At 38.3% G+C, this 21,711-nt stretch overlaps 1 protein-coding gene across 1 annotated transcript in view; it reads left to right on the top strand.

The window, feature by feature from the left end:
* gpc6a (glypican 6a) overlaps positions 1 to 21,711 on the top strand; it is a 190,949-nt gene that overhangs the window by 39,135 nt on the left and 130,103 nt on the right. The window lies entirely within an intron of this gene.

The raw sequence follows: 21,711 nt of genomic DNA, 5'->3' as shown, positions 1-21,711 counted from the left end.
TGAACAAGTCTCCTTTTTCTACATTTTGGCCCTCCTCTTCATCAGTACAGCACTTTTTTGGTGGAGTTTTCTTTCTTTTGCCTTTCACCAGCTACCTTATGTGACCTAACCACAAGTCTGTCTAACAAGCGATCATTTCTGTTGTTCCACTCACAAATGCTTTTTCTCACTGACTGATGGAGCAGTGTGTTGGTGCTGTGTGTTGCCTGTCCCAAAAGAGCCGCTGTGAATTTACCACCAGAACAAGACAGCGCTAATGTGGTTTTGTGGTGGAAGATTGTATTGGCATTCTGTATGCTTGAATGCAAACCTGTCTAAAAAGCAAAAGTCGTGGTGCACAGCATTAGATCAAGGTGCTACAGTGTTTTTGTGCGACTTAAACTGTGAGTCAGTGTATATTCTTGTCCATGGCTCTCTCTCCTCATGATGAATGAGTTGCATTATTTAAAATTCTATTTATTAGGTCTCAGGTTAACGTCAGTGAATAGCATCAAAGTGTCTGGTTTTGATCAACTAAACATTTTCTTGACAGTGAATACCAAATTTGTCATACATGGTTTTTTAAAATTTCAGTTGTGACCTTATGTAACAGAAAAATCTAGGAGCCTTTTCCGTCTCTAATGTGTCTGCGATTCTGCAAATGAATATCTATGTGCAGATGGAAAAGGGAATGCAGGTCCTTCATTACGAAGAAAGAGACTAATGAATGTTGAATCAGGACATTTCATGTGGTCCTTGGCAAACATCTAAAATCTGACTCATTTTTTCTCTTTATGTGATATCAAGTGTGGTACAAACTGAAAACTGTGTACCGTCATTACAAATGATACGATTGGAGTCACAGATGAACCATTCACCTGGCCAAAAACCATCAAGAATAGTTTCTTTCAAGTTTGCGTTTGTGATAAATGATCCATCTGTCAGGTTGGCAGTCAACTGAGGACAATACCTGCATGTCCCTGGACCTACAATAGAGTTGGAATTCAATTGCTATTATTTTAATTGGCATTTGTTTTATTAATGTGTTTTTCAAACACAGTCTGAAAGGCCTGAAAAGATGGTTATAAATGCTTGAAAGAAGAATCTAGATGATATAATTTATTCTATCATAGTGAACATGTAAATACTTGCATTCAAATCACAAACAGCAGTTTTATTTCCTTCTTTTCATGACAATGTGAATATGTAATTATTTAGAGGAAATTATCAGATCCTCTTGAAAATCAAGTTTTAAGCTTGGTAACATGTCTTATGGTGTTCTTTGATTGCTGCATGAGCAGTATAAGCCATCAGTGCCACTGCTTAGCATTTTCCCTTTAGAACTGCAGTGTACCAATGACGGTCTCAAAAACATGGAGTTTATCTTTCTGGATTTGTTACATGACACAGCAGGGGAACTAGTCCTGTCAACTGTCTGTAATGCTACAGCAAATTGCAAAGAGGTCATCAAAACTTGGCTTCTGTAGCAAACACTGGAGAGGTTTTCAGCTAAGTGTGAAGTGGTCCTGATATGAATAAGTACCTCTAACAGCTAATTTATACTTGAGGTTGAATACGTTTACAGACATGTATGGAGCTTCTATCTGAACTCTACCTTAATTTTGTTCCTATTCGTGCACGTTTTCTAAAAGCTTATGGATAGCATAGTCTGAGATATAGGATACAGCCGTAAGACACAACATTTTAAAAATGATGGAGCAGAACAAATCAATAAAATTTTCAAAAGAAACCCCTGTCCTCATGTGGCAGTGTATATAACGGCCTCATGCAACCGTATCTACACCAGTGCCTCAGTTAAAAGCTACATTGTCTAGGTGTCCTCCACCATCACATTGTTTGTTGATGTCAAAAACTTTTGACTCCACCCTTTAGTCCATCTAGTGGATGCACTGATGCCAACAGAAAGACAGCATGGAAGTATGTTGGCAGTGATGTTTATGTTTGAAATTAACTGATCTATTTTTGTATGTACTGTGAGTATAAATGGGCATTAAGTCTGAGGCTGTGGTTCTCTGCCGGAAAATCGTGGATCGTCTCCACTGGGTCAGAAGTGAGTTACTGCGCTGAGCAAAAAAGTTCAAGTACTTCATCTTACCCTCACTCTTGTTCAAGAGTGAGGGTAAGATGGAACACATGATGGACAGGTGGATCTGTGCAACATCAGCAGCGATGTGGGTGTTGCATTAAACCATTGTGGTGAAGAGGGAGCTGAGCCGGAAGGCAAAGCTCTAAATTTAGTAGTCCATCTTTGTTCCAACCTTCACCGATGGTCACGAGCTTTGGGTAGTGACCAAAAGAATGGGATTGTGGATGCATTTGGTCGAAGTGAGTTCACTCAACAGAGTGGCTGGGCTCAGCCTTAGAGATGGGGTGAGATTTTCTTAGCCATGTGTAGCTATGTTTCTTACTCAAAAGTCAAAGTCATCTTTATTGTCAATTCTGACATGTTTGTTAGACATACAGGAATTGAACGTGCGTTTCTCTATGCCCAGGACAAAGAGATAATAGAAAAACAAAGAGAAAAAAAGCTAAAAATATACATGTACATAAATTAAATAGTCGGGCAATAGAAAGAAAGAAAATATAGACATAGTGTATATACATACCTACATAAAAAACATATATTTTGGACATATAGACATATTCAAATGTGTACAATGTGGTGCAGTGTGGTGGGTGCAAAAAGAAAAAGGGCAGGTTTTTCGTATGAGGTAATGTGCTAATGTCGATGTGTTTCTTACTTTAAGTTAAGTTTCGCTTTCACTTTAACTTATCAGAGCAGGCGATCAGGAGCAAAGTTTATCTTAGCAACATTAGCAACACAATATTAGCTGTCTGGTAATGTAGTCAAATCATGTTATCTGTCACTGTGTACAAGCAGATGTTTGTGTTTGATGAGCAGAGTCAAAGGTGAGCAGGTAAGCACAAGCTGCAGGCGAGCAGCTTAGGGATGGAACTAATTTGCATAATCATAGTTCCACGAATACTAAATAAGGCAAAGGTGAAGAGAAACATCTTCGCCATTACATTTTTTAAATGGAAAAAACTTCTGAATATGTAGTTTATGAACAAAGATTAGCTTTTAGAGGTTTATCAGTGCGTGGAGAGGACCTTTAACTTTGTAGTTTGGAAGTTTTGACTTAGATTAGTCATTGGAATCACTGTCTGAAAAATCAGTGTCTGGTCCAATCCAGGCATGTACTAATGGACGGGAATTGGCTAAAATAAAGAAGTTCAATCCTTTCTTTTCTGTACTCTACTGTAGAGTGTGTGAATGTGAAAACTTAGAGGCTGGTCTTCACCAGATAAAATGACAAACATCACCTGTGGCAGGTCATATCAGAGTCATCAATTCTGTGTGTATCATGACAGGAAATTCAACTGGTTATTTGGTTAAAGCGCTCTATTCAGTTGTTCTCTATTCTGGACCAAAGATGGTTTGTGTGGTATGATGCTCAAGACCCCACTGTGCAACCATGAGCGTGTCTGTAATTTTCACAACTGCAACAGAGTGATCCGTCTTCTCTCTAGCTGATCGTGTCACGACAATTTCAGTCACATTCTGCAATTAAACTTTCATTCAGATGGTATCATTAATTTAAGCTTATAAACTTAATATTTCAGAACCAGGCCCTTCAGCATTTGGATCAAGTAGCTCATGAAAAAAATAAGGTGTGTCAGATTAAGTAAGCTACAGCTGTTCAGTGTGTCAGATTTAGTATATTCCATCTGTTTTTGGGTAAATGCAGTTTATGTATCAACACATACTCAATATTAAAACCTCAGACTGGGTTCGGGGCCAGAAAGACTTGATTGGAGACATCCCTTAAGGTCACTGGAATAAACCATCTGTATTAGTCGTGGGAATAATTCTTTACTGTTGATTTAAATTGTTGAGTGTCTTTTTAGAAGGGTTGGTATGATATCCTATGAATTAGCGTAACATCCTTAACATAAAGTTACGTAATTTATGTAAAGTTACGTAGGTTAGATTTAAGAAAAGAAACCTTGAGAGGACAGACCTTAAAATGAGTCAAAGTTCACAAAGGCGTCTCCAGTGGACAGTCTGTGTTTTTTTGACCCATCTACTGACCCAAACTGCCCTTACAAGACCGCTTGGGACTATGTTGTTTTTTTTTTTTTACACTCATGAGTGCATTGATCACATTATCGCAGCCTTGGAAAATATATGGGTTGTTCAAGAATTAATGGCTTATGATTATGTGTGGGGATATGTACAAATTTGGGTGCATTATTTTTTGCGGGAAAACATACAAACACTTTATAAGAACAGCCTGATTCGGTCGTGTGTGTGCATGCATAAATGTGTCCAGCCATGGAAAAACCAGGAACAAGTCGCCCCAGGGGCAATTTGAGTTATTTACAGATTCTGAATGTGTAGTTTCTAAGCTTTCCAACAATTTCTAACACATGGAAATCTGAAAATGATTTGAAGAAGATGTGGCCATTTGAATGTAGGCACTCCTCAAACTAGTTTAGTGAGAAATCCAGTCTCAAAGTTTCTCAAAGATTCTCACCTACCTGGGGAGCCAGGTAACAGTTGCTGCTCATTTGCATCACATTTACATAAACCCAACCCCCTACCGGTCTAGCTATCAGTGACATCTGTTAGCCCACAGGACAGGCAATACTTTATTCTTGCACCCAGAGGTGTTATTCACCCATGGGTGTGTTATTCACACATTATTCAAGCACATTATCAGGTTGGTGTGTTATTAATAGCAGATGCTCAGAGTTTGGATGTGTATGTCATTGCATTTTAAAACGACAATAATGAGCTAGCTAGCTAGATAACTTGAAATGAAACTCACAGTGGATTATTAAAAGATAGCTTCTAGCATGAAAAACAGTTTGTTATCCCTGTATGTGACTTTGAATTAACACTAGCATAACGTAGATAACTTGGACGTTAATGAAAATTCATCCCATAAAAAAACTGAAAAGTATTCCTGCAGACTTCATTGCGTCTGATCAGATAACAAGTTCGGTGGTGCTTTCTTTTTGTTGGAGTCTTCTTGGTGGATGTAGTCATCTCAGAAGTAACTACTGTACGCCTGTTCGCCTTAAGGTGTCCAATTATTCTCATGTCCTGCCACTCTCTTTCGGCCGCTAAAGAATCCATCCGTCCGAATTCTCCTTTGTTATTCCGTAGCATTTTGCTCTCGTCGATTTCTTCAGTTTCATCTTCTAGTTCGGGTTCAGAATCAGAAGATTGGTGTTGGCATGACCAGAAGATCTGGCTTCTTGAAGAAGTACTGCCAAAGATTTGCGCTGTAAGAACCCCGATTTAGTTCTTCTGCAATGTGTTTTTCTATCTTCATTCAATGATGAAAACACACACAGCTTCCAGAAGTAGCAGTAACAGTTACTAGCCTACATTACTACTAATGCAGAAGCGGCTGCTTAAGTAGCGCTGTGGTTCCTCTTTAACGTGCAGCTGATTGGCCCAAATAAGGAACAAAAGCACATGAATAGCCAAAGAAAGCCAGTATGCTAATTTACTGCGGTATCGCCACACCCCCAACTAGAAACTGGCTTTTCCTCTGAAACAACTGAAGGAAATCTGCAATGTACTGTAATGTGTGCAGTTTTCTATTTTGTTCTCTTTTCCATTTATTTCCATCTAATAATGACTACATGACAACTACCCCCCCCACTATCTTTCTTCTTTAAGCGCTCCTAATGGAAGCATCATTTCACCACACACGAAAAGATTACAAGACTGACTCTATTTAAAGTTGAGTAAATAAGTTACTTTCAGAGTTAAACTTTGCAAGGCCTCATTACGCCCTAAGTTTCAAAACACTTTGAAAATGTTTTTTTCACAAAAGAGTGCAGTTAGTGTTAGGTGCACTGGAGAACTCAGGATCCTGTCGAAAATGCCAAGAAGTTAAAGCCCACTGTCTTTTGCATTTCTGAAAGCATGTGTGGGAGTTTTGTTTTAGGTGCTTGTTTCAACCCATAACTTGAAGATATAAAAGTCATGTTTCTGTATGTTTTCTCTCCGACTTACTAAGCTGGATTGAATACAGAAAAACTATAATGTGTTTGGCTGTGTTGGTTCCTCAGTTTTTTGTTTTTTTGGCATGGGTTAAGGTGCCATATAGCACTGCCATACGTTCCCATTTTTCAAATTAGCTCTGATCCTTGAATCGGTTCTGTTCATCATTCTTGAAACCTTGGCGTTATTTAGTGAACCAGCCCTCATTTCTACCGCTTTTGCACGTAACCATTGTGATCAAGGATATCTCATCAACAGAGGGCGCTGGACAATACACAATAGAAGTGATCAGTTGTAGCAAGATGGCGAATGAAACTGATTACCTGAGAGCTTTGTTATTACAGATAATTTTTTATCAACCCCCCCCCCCCCAAAAAAAATTATTTAATAAATCAATTAAACATAAATTAATGAAAATAAAAACATAAAAAAAAAAGCATGAAGCTCTCTTCTGTACCTCCTCTTCTCCATCCTCTCTTTCCAACCTGTAGCACAAGTTAATTACCCATTAATGTCCTTACTGTTTCCACTTTAGGTGAAGTTAAAACAACAATATTTTGGTTCCAGCAGAGAAACAATTTTCGGGTTATGAATCAATTTATTTTTGATCGAAATGAACGGTTCAATATTATGTGTGTGAAACAGAACAGAACTGGATACAGAACTTTTTAAGCTTGTGAATGTCTCTTTAAAAGGTTCTCTACTGGCTCGAAACTAAACTAAGCAGAAGAACCAGTAGGGGACCTTTCAAGCTCTTGTATGAGCTCCTTTGATGTAGTTCTAGTATAAAAAAATTAAGCACAGTACCCCTTTCTAAACCAGGGCAAGTAAGGTCTTAATGGCAGTCAAAATAGGATATTTTTCTTTCTTTTTTAGATTAACACCCCGCACACAGTGCTGGTACAGAAAAGTCACTGAACACATTCCTACACATTTGTAATAATGTTAATATTACTTACAAGTTAGGTTGAAAGTTTGATTGTAGATATATTTTTCATAGCTTTAGTAGCTTTGGTGCTGTCCATTGCATAATTAATGGGGATAATATTGTTTTAAACACATGGTGTTGTAAAAGTTTCATTATTTCTGACAATCTAGGAAAGAACCGAAAAAATTGCAACATAAAAAGTTTCAGCTCTTCTTCTGTAAAACTTTTAATTGGTAACCATAGGTTACGTAAGTGTTGGATTGTTTGAAATGTGCAGTAAAATACTTTCAGAGATGGGGTGTATTTTTAAGTATTTTACTGCACTAATAGCACAATTTCAAAGATGACGCCTCCAGAACAACATCCATATATCTGTGCGGTTACAAAGTGACACTGGTGACACAAATCACTTATGCAGTTCCATCTTCTACACATGCACATATTGCCGGCCACTCAACATCTCATTCCTTCTCCTTGCGTTAAACTCTCTCCACCTCGTGGGGTTTGAATCATCCCTCATCAATTTTACATGCCCTCATTTCTGTCCCCAGTTATTTATAGGGCCCTATTATGAAAATCTTAACTTACTTTTTGATTACTGACTGCTTCCCCTGGAGGCCTGTGGGTTTTGATGCATTATTGAGCAATCCTGAAGCCATAAATGACTGTTGCACACTAGAATTAAGGTTTGGGTATTCTGAATGTCCAATCATCTGGCCGAGAAATCTTTTCCCCCGTCTCTCAGTCTGCCTTATATTCTCCCAGTGAGACTTGGAGTCCAGTCATATTCCAGTCCAATTGATGCACAGTATGGAGAGAGAAACTCACAACCAACTTTGTAGTATTGCAACTCTGTATTTTCCTCGCCTCAGTATGGTTACCACTCCCAACAGGTTTGTTTTATTAGTCTCTGAAAGTATTAGTGTTCTCTGCTGTGGCTCAGCGGGTGCCCTGAGGTAACCCGAATTAAGGAAAAGAAATGAGATAAATATTTACAATATTTATGCGTGTGAGAGAGAAAGCTGCAGAGACGGAGACAGAGATAGAGACAGTGAAAAACTGGATGTTTGAGAGAGGCAGAGAGTTGCATCACAGAGATTAATTGCAGGGGATGAACCATGATAAAAGGTGCCTCATGCTCAGTCAAGTGATTTGAGATTGAAAGCGCACTTCAGAGTGGTTTGGAGCCACGAAAGCTGTCAGTTATTTTATTTTATTTATTTAATATTTACATCTCTTTGAGTTCTAGTCTTGTATTACATATTTGATGTGTCATTTCTTTGTAGAAAATTATATTTTAGACATGATTTACTGTTCTCATTCCCAGGGCGACAAATACCACTGCTTTGTCTTGCCCCTTGCAGTGTAATATCAATGCCAAGAGCATATCTTTACTTGCACGTGCCACAGCGCAGAATCAAGTTTGTGCATGAAAATGAGATCCGTGTGCACAGAACCATACTTGTGGGCAGCTTGCGTGTGAAAGAAAGAGATCCGCATGCACAGCAACAAGCTCATGTGCAAAATGGGATCCATATGCACAGAACCATAGTTGCCCGCAGAATATTTCTGCTTGCAAGAGCAATATCGTAGCCTGAGTGGAGAAAACTGTGTTCTGAGTGCGCGTAAAATCTGTATGGCTACTATCAATGCTCTCCTGCTCTCGAGCTTCACCTACTCGCTCGCCAATTTTTATTTATTTATTTTTTTGGGGTTTTTTTTTTACATTAAGTGGGCGGACCCAGTCTCCGTAGTAGCCCTAAATAAGTCGAGGAGGTTGTAAAAGTGTATTTTTAGCAATGGTCTGTGGATGTCATTTCACACACAAGTGGAGATATTTCGCTGGGCATTATTGACGGTTATGTACCCATACACATTTAAACAATATAAAAGGGAATGGGGCAACACAACTAATAAATTATTATAGATGTGTTTGTTTTGGACCTTCCAGCCCCCGGTACCTCAAAGGTCAGCACCATCAAGACAGTTTGCCGCCGGTCAATAGCAAAAATTTGGGTGTCAAAATTAATCAAAGTTGCATTAAATGTTTACTTTGCTCATGCAAACAAATCTCCTTATTATGGCGCTAACATTCAAAATTAATTGATTTCCTTCATAAATATTAAATGCTGCTGTAAATGGGACATAATGCATGTACCTCATTGAAAATTGCAGCTTATTTCCAAATGGCTCTTATTCCTGAAGAGTTTGGATTAAAAAGTCTCAATTTAATTTCCTTCACAAATCTATTGATGTGAATGATCTGAAATATGAACTTAACTCTCTGAGTAAGACTTTCTTCTTAAATAGCTTTAAGGTACAGAAAGAAACCACTTCATGGCAATTTAATACTTGTATCATTTGCTTTCTTTGCTTTGCTTGAAGCTACAATATTTCAATTTATATTGAGTAAAATAATTGAATACGCTTAGGTTTTATGGCTGCACTTTACATTAGTTAAAGTGTCTCATCCAGCATTAACATCCCTGCAATCCAGCCGCATATTTACTGTCTTTGACAAATACCAGTAGGTGTGTAGAAGTTAAAGAGGTTAACAGACAGGATTGGAGAGGGCTCGTTTGTATCTTCTTCCTCTGTTTGTTCTGGTTGTATAGTAGATGCTCATTAGGTTCATTTCTGTTGGTGTTTTTCTGTGGAGACCTCGGCATGAGATTTGTATGTGTGGTTGGTTGACTAAAGTCTGGGTTGAGCAGCAGCCTTGGATGACTGAGTTCTTTGATCCTGCCCCAGAAGAGCTTCTCTGCTCAACGTTGAGAGCCGCAGTGCCCCTCATTCACTTCAACGATCCCTTATTCACACCCGACTTCAACCAAGACTGACTGGAAACACAACACTCCATTCTCTCTAATCTGCGGTCTCTACAAATTCACAAGCTCCTAGTGGACTGTGTAAGCCAAGAAAAACACACAAGGGCAAAAACTCCACTTATTGCATTTCACAGATTCATTCTTTATCTGTAACATTTTAGTTCAAGGTGAAAAGCCCCAGAGATAGGAAATTTTGTCTTATTAGGTTTCAATGGAAAAAAATAAAAGAATCCATCCTTCTTCTGTTGGTTAGAGACCAGCAGACACAGCCTTTCCTGGCCTCAATATTAATTTATATCTCGATTGTTTTTTTTTTTTGCGTTAATTATTTAATGCATAAAGTTGTTTGTGCACGCAGAATACTGAGTGAATAATTTGAGGAGTAAGCTCCAAGCACATTTTTTATGCATGAAAGAGCAGTAAATGGGACCTAAAATTTTTGACTCCTCATGGTGAACAGATTGGCTTAGCGCATGATACTGTGGCCTCTTTTAAACAAAGAGTGTGAAAAACCACAGCTTTGATGGGAAATGAGAGAGTGCTGAGTCATACTCAACAGTGCACTTAAAAAATTGACCCCATTACAAAACAACAGAGGGACAGATTAGGATCTGTGAACCAACATGTTGTCACTTATTATCTCAACAGTCATGTCTCGTGAAGTTATGGACAATCATTTTCATTCATTTAAAACACATTTAATTCTCATAAAGCAAAAACTAGAACAATTGTAGCCTACATTTTATTTTATGTAGGTAAATTATCAAGCGGGCAGCACGGTGGCTTTGTGGTTAGCACTGTTGCCTCATGGCAGGGGGCCCTTCTGTGCAGAGTTTGCATGTTCTCCCGGTGTCTGCGTGGGTTCTCTCCGGGGTCTCCGGCTTCCTCCCACTGTCCAAAGACATGCAGCTCAGGTTGATTGGTGACTCTAAATTGCCCTTAGGTGTGACCCCCCCCCCCCCCGCAACCCTTACGGGACAAGCGGTTTCAGAAAATGACTGACTGACTAAATTATCAAGCACTGGTCTCTTTCAGGTCTTTAAAAGGCATTTAATTAATCTAAAAATACAAGGCCTTGATTGATATTAAATATCTTAAACCAATCATGAGTCTTAAAAATGCTGGGATGGCAAGTGGCATTTTATGAATCGATTTTTTTTTCTGACATTACATTTTAAAATCTCAAAATAATTGGTAAATTGTTTTAAATAGTTGGTGAACTCAAATCAAATCAAATCAAGTGTATTTGTGAACAACCAGAGCTGTAGTGCTGTACAAGTTAAAGTGAATGGCACACAAATAGTAGTTAAGATTTGAATAACAATACAAATCCATAGTACACATGTTTAAAACAGATTAAACCTGGAAAGATTGACTACGTACATAAGATTATGAAATACTAAAATATTAAAACCGGGAAAGGCCATTGAAAACGCTTACGTCTTAAGATTTGTCTTGAAAGTGTCGGTGGAGAAACAGCATTTGATTGAAAGCTGGAGGCTGGAGGTGCTCAAAGGCACGATCTCCCTTACACACTAGCCTTGATTGTGGGTAAGTTAAAGATTACCAGACTGGCTAAAAGCGGTATTATAAATGTATAATTAGACATAATTTTATTGAAATCTAAACATGGCCTAGGAAAATATCCAAAATGCTGGAGCTTTTTTTTGATAAAGGTAAATCATTATATCATTATAAATGAAGCATTGTGGTGCTACAGAGATTCCCAAGCCTAAAAATCATAGTTCCTGAGGTGACATGCTTGTTTGATTTAGACAAAAATAAAATCTTTTTTTTCCCCAGTTAAATCGAATGCAATAATTACCATCCAAATAAAATTGGCACTCATACTGCAGCTGCAATATCTGTCAGAATAATAGCAATATGATTTTTTTCCCCCAATATCGGTATACAAGTTAATGCATGATGCTTAGTATATTTTATGCAAAAAAAAATTAGATGATGGAAATCAAGGCAGTGGGATCCCACATGCAGAGTGAAAAATATAAAATCTCCAAGAGCGCATGCCAGGTATTTATTAAAAAATTGTGCTAAATTGTCCCTTTCCCTAAATAGTTGATGAAGGTAGATCGTTGGTTGAATTTTTTTTTAAAGCTAACTTGCCTTGAGCTGTAGGAGCCCTATTTGATCTTTCATATCCAACCCAACCCTCACAGCTTCAGCTTCGTGGTGAAGGCAATATAGCTGTTTACTTTAAACCAAGAGCCCTTCAAATAAGGATTAATGAAGCGCTAAAATTAACCAAAGACCTTTTATTAAATGTAAATGGGTCTGTATTATAGTCAAATAATGGACTGAAGCTTCTAATTATGAGGTCTAGAAATACTTTGAATAGGCTGCAGTAAGAGATGAATAGACATGATTGCAGGTCTTTTATTTTCAAAATGCTTTAGTTGTTAATGTTCAGTAGATGAAACAGCATGTTATGTTGGTTCCTATTATTTCTAATAAATATTACAACCTAAGTAGCCTTCAAACCAGATCATTTACTTTAACAGATTGATCGGGTTTGTGTCAGACAGGAAAATATATATTTTGCCTATTTACCGCTATGCTACAAGTGTGGAGGCTGGTTTTTAAAGATTGAGTGACACTACATGGTGATGGATTATCCTTTCTTTATAGCGTCTCTTTGTGTGTGTCTCCTAAAGAAAACCTTTCACTCTGTTTCAAAGAGAGGCACCATGGTGTTGTCGCCTCAGTGCTATCGTTTTTTGTTCAAGGAATGTGACTTTCAGAGTCTATAGATTTTTTTAATGCTGGATGTTAACACTGAGACAATTTTTCATCACCAAGTTCAAGCCTATTGTTTCATCTGGGTCACAGTGAATCAACACAACAAGGTAAATGTTCTGACAAAAAAAAAAAAAAAGGTGCATCCAAAGCCAGTTCTGCTCTGATAAATCTATGTTTAAAACCTCTGGTAATCTACTAACGTCCCCAGACATCACAAACTCAAGAGGCCTTACATTTATTATTCATGTTCGACATTCACTGAAGTACTTACCAAGTAAAATTTTGAAATGCCCACAATTCATAGCTGACATCAAGTGGTTACATCAAAACAAGATCTCAAAGGTCCTCATTATAAATGCTCGCCCCAGTTCAGCTCTGAAGCTATGAACTAGAATTACCCGTTTTGTCATCGCCAGCCTGATAACACTTTTAAGAAAGTAAACGATTTGGTCACGTAGAATGTTGACGCATCATCCCTGATATCCCAGATGTAACAAGTTGCGTCTGTTTTGCCTCTGCAAACTTGACTGATAGCTTGAACACATTTAATTACGCCATCACGAGCTCCACTGCTGCAGACTGAGTACTTGAGTTTGTGGACTGATTTGTAATTCCCATTATCCTTTGTGCATAATATAATAGCCAACATTATTAATTTATACTATGAATAAATTGAATAAAGAGGTTACACTTGATACACAGTGCAAGATTCTGATGAGATTTGGCCCCGTTTAGACATTACACTCGAAAGTTTTGGCCCGCTGGACGCTAATTTGGCAAGAGGTAGACAAACTAAATACATTGGGTGCTGTCGGGGCTTCAGCACTTATTAATCAACAATGTGGAGAGTATCTTACAAATATTACATGCACGCTCTCCCACAGAGTGGGCAGAAATGTTGTAACAATTTAAAAACCTGAGATTGCCCAGAGATCTCTTTTGCCAAATTACAGGAGGCCAGTTAATTACAAACATTAACAATATTTATTAGTATATGTAATAAATGAATTGCCTGTTTTCATCTGTTTGACATTTGTTGTCCTGACTCATCCATGCCAAAAGGCAAATTCAGTCACAGCAGCCTCGCACAGAACAGGTGTACACAGGGGAGTTTTTTAGGATTTGAGGACATTCAGGGGCCTCTGTTGGGGGGTCCGGGGGATCTAGCCCTGGTACTTTTCTTTATAATTAACAAGCTCTATTTTGATCTGTTTTCATGCAATCTGTCACCCTGTTTACATTCATTCAGTCATGCTGGTCTCACTCCCAAATCATAAAATACTGACGGTTCATCAGTGGCCCTCAATATCTGATACCGATGCAGGGAGGCACCCCTTAACGACTGTTTGAGATGCAGCAGGTAGCTGAAAGTTTTGATGCTCACAACTACCTCAGTGTAAAAGAGCAAGCAAGTCTGCATAGGGCTTGTGGGATATGAGGTAGATGGGTCAAACAAACTATGTTGTTTCATCCTTGAGGATGCTGTTCATTTCCCGTGTGAAACCAAAAGTCAGTCGAGTAGCATGTGATGTATGTCAAGTGACGTTATACTACATAAGTGAAAAACATAATTATTTAAAGCCAACCATGATGTATTTTTTCAGAATCTAACCACATACTTTTATTTCCTAAGCCTCAGTATGTAAATCTAAAAATGAAAATTTGTTTTTACGAATGTTCTATGTTTATTTTAGAAAGAAACTGTATGAATATATCGTGTCCTTTGAAAACTGACAGCTTATTTTGAAAAGACACATTGCATATAATAGGTGCATTTGATTTGTAGGGCCACTAACCAAACATCTTTATTTGACAAGCTGGGAGTGAGAATGTGTTGACAAAATACAAAAGCACTTCTCAGTGTGAATCAATTTATTTTCATTGTGAATTAAAAAATGGTCTCTGCATGGGCCACCCAGCACCCTAATGTGGGCCTGATTTGATTTTTAGCATCACTGCTTAGACCCTTAATTTGGATCAGAAACATCCATTTACTTGGGGAGAAACTGACATTGAGTCAATGACACTGAACCATACACCTCTCAGTACAGGACACATTACACAGGATAAAACAAATGTACAGGACTCAAAGGACACCACAGTACTTGGTAACCATCTGATGGCACCAGACCCTCATTACACAGGAGATGACACTAAATTACACACAGGGCAGGACACCGGTGAGGACAGGGCAGACATTGATTTGCCCCTGACAGTCCAGTGATGAAGCTGAAAGCTCTGTGACAGTCGCATGTCCATTTCTAATGAAATTTAAAACCATGTGGACACGCAGTTCCTGGAAGTGTTCATAAATAAATAACCTCTGTTTTGGTGTCCCTGTGTTATCCTAAGTGAATGTCAGGAAGACTGTAATTCTCTGAGGACAGTGGGAATGGGGTCTGTCCAGCAGTGCTTTAGCTGAGAGATGGTGGCAGCCTCCATCATCTGGCACAAGCTGCAGCCCGGTGTCACTTTTGTACTTCAGGATGGATGGCTCTGTGTGGCCTGGGCACTGTTAACTCTGTCCCACTGCTGAGCTTCAAGGAGAGGCTGTACGAGGCATACCTTTCCACAAGCCTCTGTATCAAAAATGAGGAAGAAAAATCCATGGGCCTGGTGCTATGTGATCTTTCTTTTCAATATATTTATTAAATTTAAACTCTGTGTCAGATATTGAAACATATACACTGTGAAAACTCACTTACAAAAAATCCTATCCTCGGGATATTGAGTTTGCTCAGGCTACAGCTGAGATCGTGCCGTCTACTGAGGCAGATGAAAAATGTTTCCCTCCTCCTGCAAAGGTGGTGATATGCCTCCCTCATAGATCCCTGCCGCTCCGTCTCCTTTTGATCTCCATGCATCATTTAAAAATTGACTGAATGTGGTGACCGTGAGGTTGGCATAATTTTTAGTTTAGCACTTCAATTGTGATGAATATGTGAATTTTAAAACCTGATTATGAGATACATCAGGGAAGCGTCTATATATACACAGTACAATACTCTAACTATAGGAGAATTGTGACATTTTTATGAAACAATAGGAAAGTGATTAATTAGTGAAAATATTCCAGGATATGTCTATTAAAATTTAGATTGAAAATAAACTAAATTGCAATTAAAGAGGGGTTTAAATTTTGCAGTATGCATGCTTAAAGGTTAGCAGTTAACATGTAGAATTCATGGCGAGTTATGGTTTGGTAGAAAGTATTAACAACAAGGTGGTTATTGTTGTGAAAAGCTAAATTACCTGTACTTGGTATTAAGAAATAATGCAGTAATAGGTTGAGTAATTTTCCAGGACCATACAGTCATTTTTGCTTATTTTAAGCACAGTGGGACAGGGACACATTATGTCCTCGGCCACAGCGTGTGTGCGCATGTTCAGCCCATGGCTTATTTTCTCAAGAAAAAAGGAACAGATGAGAAAAAAGCTGCACAAAAAATCGTTTTAATCAAAACAGTAATTTAGACTGAGGAGCCTTAAAGAAATTAGGTTTGTTGAGAGAAGTCTCTTTTCTTTAATGTTTTTAATGAAACAAAATAGAACTGTAAATTTAGAGTCACATAATTAGGTTCTGGCTAAATGGCTGTATAACACTGCAACATAATGTATAGCAAAATGATTCTGACTGACTGTTGGAAATGTAAGAGGAAGTTGTTTCTAATCAGAACAGGGATATTAACAGGGTGTTTGTCTCCTTCTTCTTGCACACACATTTCCTAAAATGTGTGTGCAGTACACTGTAACAATTTTCTTACTTTATTATTTCATTATAATAACTTCTGTTTAACAACAGTATTGTACAGTAGATTGTGATGTTTACTCTGAAATACTTAAGCTCACCTGCTTGTGGCTGCTGTCCCTCTGTTAAACTTGCTCCTGATAAAATGAAAAATACTGCATAATGCTGTAAATCATACAGCAGCCTACTGTTTATGTTAAGTGTTTTTGACTCCAAAAATGTTTAAGTGTTTTTGACTTCAGTGTTTTAGTGAACTTTGGATAAATGGTAAATTACTTTTTGAATTTGCTTATATTTTTACAGCAGTTTGCTACAGTATAGGCTTGGGCAGTGTCAAGGTATTACCACACAGAAATCCTAAAGGTAGGATTTTTAATACTTTTAAAAACATAGATGCTCCGCTTTCTTTCAAACCCATACTAAAATGCTGCATTGAGGGGATGTAGTGCAGTGAACAGGACACGGCACCAGAGGTGCCCGAACAGGCGGCTGAGCTGAGAACGATTGTGACTGCAAGTTATGGGGAGGCGAGGAAAACATTACAGGAGTAGTAAAAAGGCAAAATGCCTTTTTCTTTTTTTGGGAGTATTTGGGGTTTAGTATTGATGATAAAGGGGAGCGAGTCAACACACATAGCACTGTGTGCACTATTTATTCACTAAAGAGGGCAACACGTCAAACATTTATTCAGTCTGCCAGCACCTCCTGTTGTTATCTCTGTTAATTCCATTCATGTGTGGTTGTCCAACATAGAAGCAAGTGTCATCGGGTCTTCCGGCAAGAATTATTAGCAGCTTTTAATTTTGCCAGCATCAGGGGATGACGTGTGATGTTTATTGTTCTGCCGCGGCTTGCTGCTCTGCTCGCAGTAGTAGTATAGGCGAACATCGGATAAGAGGGTCACGAGGGTGCATCTAACTGTGTCAAAGAGTAGCTGCAAGTGCAGCATTTCATAAATACAAAGCAGTACAGCATGTTTGAAAGCGTTAGCAAAGCCGTGAATGCTAAGGTTATACCCCGAGCGTCAGTGGCTCCGGCGGCTCTCAGTGGATGGAAATCAGACACTGAAGTCCAACACATCGCAAAAAGAGTGGAGATTACAAAGAAAAAAACAGCAGGATGTCACAGAGCTGCTGCCAAGTTTAGCCTGAAAGACAGCCCTTCACTCCAGTGGAATAAAGTCGGTTTAGGTTTGTTAGATAACTGCTGATAGTTATTTGGAGAATAAAGTTTAAGCTTCCCTAATAACAATCAACGTTAATTAACAAGGACTATAGTTATGTTTTATTTTTTTTTGAGCAAAGGAAATAGAAGATTGACGTGAGAAGTTATAATGTATAGAAACCTTGCAGTTCACTCTGTGGGAGTCGCGTAATTCAAACAAAAAGCTCCATGATAGGTCCCACAGGACAGGAGAGAAACCTGCAGGTCATGACAGTTCATGGGAAATAATGAAAATTTGAATAGCCAGTGTCACATGAGAAGTCATACAAATGATTGAGTTGCCCAGTTTGTGGCGAAAACAAAATAACTTTGATACTACGTATCGGTATCGATAAGCAGTACCGGTTACGCTATCGATAAACTCCTAACAATACCCATCCCCACAATGATAAAATGTCAGGAGGGTATGAGAAGATATCGCCCAAACCCAACAGTCAGTTGTATCAATCAAAATCAAAGACTCTTGTTCAACTGGTCATAACGACAAATTGGACAAGGTTGTATTGACAGAAAAAGTCCTGTCTTTGCCTTTAAAACTGTGAGGCAGGCTGAAGCTGCAATATTCTCATACAACACCCACCTAACGTCCTTGAGTGAATGAGACCACAACCGTGTAGTGTCTGTCCATGGCGGCTGTCCTGCTCTTGCCTAGACAAAAGCTAACCTTCATTTCAGAAATGACACAGTAACAAGGACAGAAACCAACAATACACCGCCTGTGTTTTTTTTCTTCTGAGAACCTCGGTGTCCTCACTCAGGCGCAGGAAACACTCTGCAGGATGGATTAGTCTGACAAAGCTCTGCATGGAAGCTTTCATAGGAAGAGGCACTCCAACAGCCAGGTTGAGACAAAGCTGCTTATCCATGGGGTCACAGTAATGTAATGGTGTGTGCAGCCAATTTGCTCCTTGCTATTCAACGGCTGTGAATATCATCCATGGGAGGAAATCACTTTGATTTTCTGAGCCTTGCTAATTGACTTCTCCAGTGCCTCTTAACAGTGAACTCAGATCTTGGAAGACAGAGAGATGCCCTCAGCTAGGTGGATTTTGTCAATATAATTAACTGAACAGGCGAGAGGAACTATAGCTTTGCCCTCCAGTTTTGGTTTAGAGCCAAGTCTGAAAGTGGTTAATTCATTTACTACTTTATGTTGTACTTCCCAGAATTAATCACATCACTTCTTTCCAGGAATAATGGTTTATGCAGGTGTCATTAGATTGCGAGGCAAATACATTTCGTTCTTGGCAACACTGCCAGTGAGGTTTTATAATAAATTATTATATTGCATGTTATTGTATTCATCATTAAGAAATCTTACCTGCAAGATATTATGGAGGAAATGCATTGTGTTGCTAATACCAGAGTTTCCTGCAGCATTTTATGGTAGGGGTGTGAAGTGTGGAGAGCAGAAATTACTCAATTTATTAGTACTCAAAAATACTTAATCACCAGCTCATTTAATAATCAATCAACCGATCTATCAATTTTAATATAAAAATTATCTGATTACAGCTTCTGAAATGTGAATATGTCCTGCTTTACCCCACTATAACTGTTAACTGTTGTTAACTAGATATCTTTGGGTTGTGGACAAAATAACACATTTAAAGGTCAATTCAAAGTGCTTTACAGAGCAATAAAATCTAAAACATAAAGGATTGAGATTTACATTCAAACAGTAAATGGAGAAGATATAAAAGGTGAACGTTAAACAGCGAAAGAATCAGAGAAAATAATGTAAAAGATTTCAAGTAGTGTAATGATAATTAGACTTTGGCTTTTAGAAACATTTAGTGAGAAGTGCTCGAGGATAACAGAGTTTTCAGTTTAGATTTAAAAACTAAGATGATCTTATCTTTTTTGTTTTTCTGACCAGACAACCAATTGATTAATTGAGAAAAAAAATCTGAAACAGATTAATCCACAATGAAAAAAACCCCCAAAACTTTACTTGCAGCCTGACCTGTAATGTCGTCAAACTCATGAAGAGAAGAGTTTTAAAAATTGATGCAGCAGAACTTAAGATGTCTTTTTACTTCTGCGCATGTTTCTCTCTTTACAAAACATCATGCCTAGATTACCCACAATGCAACCAGAGCACCAGCAGTTCAGTCCGAATTGAAGTGTGTTATGCTAGTAGTGAGTGGCGACTAGTGTGGTCTCATGCTGCAAGCCTCAAGCAGAGATGAAGAGCAGTTACAGAGGTCTGGGAAACTCAGTTCGTTCTAACGCCACACCAAAAGATTTTTATCATTTTCAAACTTGCAGTTTTCAACCTCGACCGCAGCGAACTCAAATAATATAAAAGATTTTGCACAGTTCCCTCTGGAGCCACAAAAGGCTTCATACAACTTTCTCCACATATGCAGTATCACCATGTAAACAGACTTTGATGTGTAAAACTGGTGAAGATCCCCTTTTAGAGAAAACAAGGCCATGCATTTAATGAGTGAGGAAATTGTTTAAATCATCATCGAGTCGTCACTGATAGCAAGATGCGTCGGGAACCGTCTGATTCAGCCCAGCAGTTGATTGATTGATTACCACCTCCACAAACTTTATAATTTCCCAGGGGATTGTAAGATTATATACATACAGTATATTCTGTTACGTTAAAATTCAATATCTCAACATTTAATACAAAATGTCATCATTAGCATTTTTATGTTTTAATAAAGATATCACCTGTAGTTTTGACACATCAGTATGCTCTGTAGCCATTAAAAATTACTTATGCACGAAAACTGTATATTGAGGTCTGTATTTGCTGACATAGAGCAATGTGACCAAAAAGCAATAACTAAAATGCAGGTTCTTCATCTTTTGTATCCTGACTCTGAAGGCAGCCTTGTGCACAGGCTCAGTGACTGAGGTTTAACATTTTTACACACACTTTTGTTCAGTGCCCCTTGTGGGGTCATTAAACAAACACAACTTTTGGCTCTTGTTTGGCAGAAGTTATTAAATTAACTACAATTTTACTTCAAAAACTGCTATGCAGTTTTTTCACCTTTACTTACAATTAGTGAGTCTCACAACTGGTAGAGTTAAGGACTGAGTTAGGTGAGTTAAGGACTTTGCGCTCTGTTTTTTTTTTTAAAGAAAAAAACCTCCCTGGCTGTTCTTTGCCCATGTCTTGCATTTGGCACCTCACTGCTGCTCTCTCATTGTTTTTCTGCGGTCCTCATGCTCTGTTACATTCTCCTCATCAGCATCTTCCACCAGAATGTTATCTGTAAAAAGTAGCTATCTGAGTAATGAAATAATACCGTGCGCCACGTTTATGATTACGCCACTTTTTTTTCCAACTGCTTATTAGTCAAACAACTCTCTAAAGGCTTTTGCCTGTTTTGAAAAACCACAGAAAAACGAATCCATCCCGAAAACTTTTAATAATGAACAAAAGTTTTGGAGGTGGTGTTCAAACATGATTGACATAATGTGATGTAGCATTTACTTTTTAATGTGCGACAGTTTTGGACAAACAATACAGATGTGGTGTGCAATGGCCTTTACACTAACCATTGGAAAACATAGCCAAAACTTTGTGCCATGTATTGTTTAGGAATGTGTGTAATTAGTCTATTAATGGATTACACATTGCTACTCTCATTAGTCGGCACCAGGAATACCAGTCAGTTAAACCTATTTTCTAAGATACGCAGAGACAATGGAAGGAGTTTGGATCACCTTGTGAGTCTAATGGCACTGATCATCAACAGCTCTCCGTCTCTCTTTCACAATCACAAAGATGAGCTCTCAGACACGTGTGCACATCCACATGCGGTACAAGCTGTCTGCAAATGCGAAAAGTGAGTCTGAGCCTTCAGACACACTCGTACCAGCTGGATGCCTCCTCGCCGTGCTGAACCAAAGAGGTGCTTAGGCTTGTCATTTAGTTGGGCATAAGAGAGATCCTGAGAAACTGAGATGTGTGTGTGTGTGTATATGTGTATGAGTGTGGGCATGTGTTTTGTATTAGGGAGTTACCGCATGAGTGTGTGTGTGCATTTTAATGGAAAAGAGTTGATAAAAACACAGTAAATAAATGTTATTAGTTAACTTTTATTTATTTAGTTGTCATGTTTTGCAGGATATGTTCATAGCAACTTGACACACATTTTGGCAGCATTTAAAATTTGTTTGGATTTTGAAAAATGTGATTGTTTGTATCTTTATGCTGCTTTATTTTTTGAGAGTA

This window comes from Plectropomus leopardus, chromosome 1 (assembly GCF_008729295.1).
Source record: "Plectropomus leopardus isolate mb chromosome 1, YSFRI_Pleo_2.0, whole genome shotgun sequence".
Classification (NCBI taxonomy): Eukaryota; Metazoa; Chordata; class Actinopteri; order Perciformes; family Serranidae; genus Plectropomus; species Plectropomus leopardus.
Note: the sequence above shows the minus strand (reverse complement) of the source record. Positions and strands in the feature narration are given on the sequence as shown.